Source organism: Triticum aestivum, chromosome 4D (genome assembly GCF_018294505.1).
Source record: "Triticum aestivum cultivar Chinese Spring chromosome 4D, IWGSC CS RefSeq v2.1, whole genome shotgun sequence".
Taxonomy (NCBI): domain Eukaryota; kingdom Viridiplantae; phylum Streptophyta; class Magnoliopsida; order Poales; family Poaceae; genus Triticum; species Triticum aestivum.
The window spans coordinates 116553291-116555766 of record NC_057805.1 but is presented as its reverse complement, the minus strand read 5'-3'; positions in this window follow the sequence as shown (position 1 = coordinate 116555766).

The following is a 2476-nucleotide window of genomic DNA, read 5'->3' as shown; positions in this document are numbered from 1 at the left end:
AACAAGAAAATGGACTTTAAGAAATAATAAATGGGATGTAATTATAATAACTGGACAGTTACTATGCACCAAACACGTAATTAGTTTGAAAAATATATTATTTTTGGAATTTGAAAATTTTAATTTCATTACTTGTTGCGCGTGGAATATTTCGTTGGATTTTAACGTAATACAACTTTATTTTGAAATTATATTTAACCTGACTAAAATTTCGGATCCCATCAAAATGTGGGAATTTTTTTTAATTCTGTTTTGAGCGGTTGTTTGAAATTATTAATCGTTGTCCTAGCTAGAAGTTGGGCTGTACTTTTAACAAATTGTAAATGGGCTGTAGTAAATTCCATTAGAATTAAAAAATGGGTTGTACATTCTTACAAATCGCAAATGGGCTATATGTTCTCTGCCAAATCCGAGCTGTGGGCCTACAAAGTTGACGCGTACCAAGGGCTTTGTCAACTTAGTCAATATAAACGATTCTAGCTGCAGTGATCGTACGATGTGCATCCAACGGCCGTAGTGCTTCTTCAACCTCTGGTCTTCTTGCTCCAGCCGCCCAAAGCAGCGCCGGTCGTGTCGCGTGCTCCTGCCTCCCGTGGCCGGCTGTGATGCCGCGGAGGCCTCACCGCCCCGTACTACTCCCACCGCTGGCCAGGCCATCCCTCTACTCACCCACACCCCCTGTTATTCTGCGGCGACGGCAGCCTCACACCGCAGCCGAACCAGTGAACCCTCGTACTCCTCTCCGCGCGGGCTTCCACTGCTGCGTCTTCCCCGGCTCCACGTCATCCCCTTCCTAGTCCTCGCCGTTGTCCAGACCACCGCCTTGGTGCTCTCGGCGTGGCATGGTCAACAACCGACTTCCATCGGAAGAGTACTGCACGTGGAGAGGCTGACAGCTGGGTCCAGGCGGCCGCAAGGAAGTGCCTCCTTATTACGCGCAAAATAATTATTCCTCCACCTGACAGCAGGGACCCACCGGGCGGGCCACCTTATTTCACGAAAAAAACGTTTCCCCCCTGACTGCTGGGACCCACCGGACGGGCCAGCGTATTTCGCGAAAAAAACGTTCCCCCCGCTGTCAGCTCGGACCCACCGGAAGTGCCTCCTTATTACGCGCAAAAAATGAATGCTCCCCCTGCTAGCTGGGACCCACCATGGTGGGAGGCTGACTTGTGGGCCTACTAAGTTGACTGGGACGGGGGCCTTTGTCAACTTTAGTCAATATGAACGATTCTAGCTCCAGTGACCGTACGATGTCCATCCAACGGCCGTAGTGCTTCTTCAACCTCTGGTCTTCTTGCTCCAGCCGCCCAAAGCAGCGCCGGTCGTGCCGCATGCTCCTGCCTCCCGTGGCCGGTTGTGCTGCCGCGGAGGCCTCACCGCCCCCTACTATTCCCACCGCTGGCCAGGCCCTGCGGCGACGGCAGCCTCACACCGCAGCCGAACCAGTGAACCCTCGTACTCCTCTCCGCGCGGGCTTCCACAGCCGCGTCTTCCCCGGCTCCCCGTCGTCCCCTTCCTAGGCCTCGTCGTCGTCCACCGCCCTGGTGCTCTCGACGCGGCGTGGTCAACGTGGTCAAGGAACGACTTCCATCAGACGTGGACTGTACGTGGAGAGGCTGACAGCTGGGTCCACGGCCGCAGCAAGGAAGTGCCTCCTTATTACGCGGAAAATAATGATTCCTCCACCTGACAGCTGGGACCCACCGGACGGGCCACTGTATTTCATGAAAAAACATTTCCCCCTGACTGCTGGGACCCACCAGCTACATCTTCGCATGCAAGGAAGTGCGTCCGGGCAAAAAAATGATTCGCCCCCTGACTGCTGGGACCCACCAGCTACATCTTCGCAGGCAAGGAAGTGCCTGACAGTCGGGACCCACCTAGTCGAAGCATACGTAGCGTTGTCATTCTGGTCGCGAACGTGTACGTACATATATACTGGTGGATGTAGAGGCGCGCACGTGTCGTAGTAGAGGCGCATACGTGTCGTAGTAGAGGCGCGCACATAGCATGTACACGTACGTACAGCGGCCAGGGTGCAAGAAAGAAAATACGGCCACGTATGTGTACATACGGGCGGGGTCTCGAACGCCTACTCGCGCATACATACGGCCAGGGCTCGTGTACATGGCTGGGTCGGAACGGAGAAACAACGTCGTCGTCGTGTTCATGGGGAGGCAACGGAATGCGTCGTGTTCATCGGGAGGCAACGGAACGCGTGGGAGCCAACCGGCTGGGTCGGAACGGAATGTGTGGTCGTGTTCATCGGAAGGGCTTGGACGGAATAGGCGATGGAAACGAGGCCTGGCGTACCGCACAACGGAGGAAACGGACCTCCTACGTTCGGAACGGGGTCCTGTTGATCGGGAGGGGTGTGGCGTACCGCAAAACGGAGGAAACGGACCTCCTACGGTCGAAACGGGGGTCCTGTTGATCGGGAGGGGTGTGGCGTACCGCAAAACGGACGAAACGG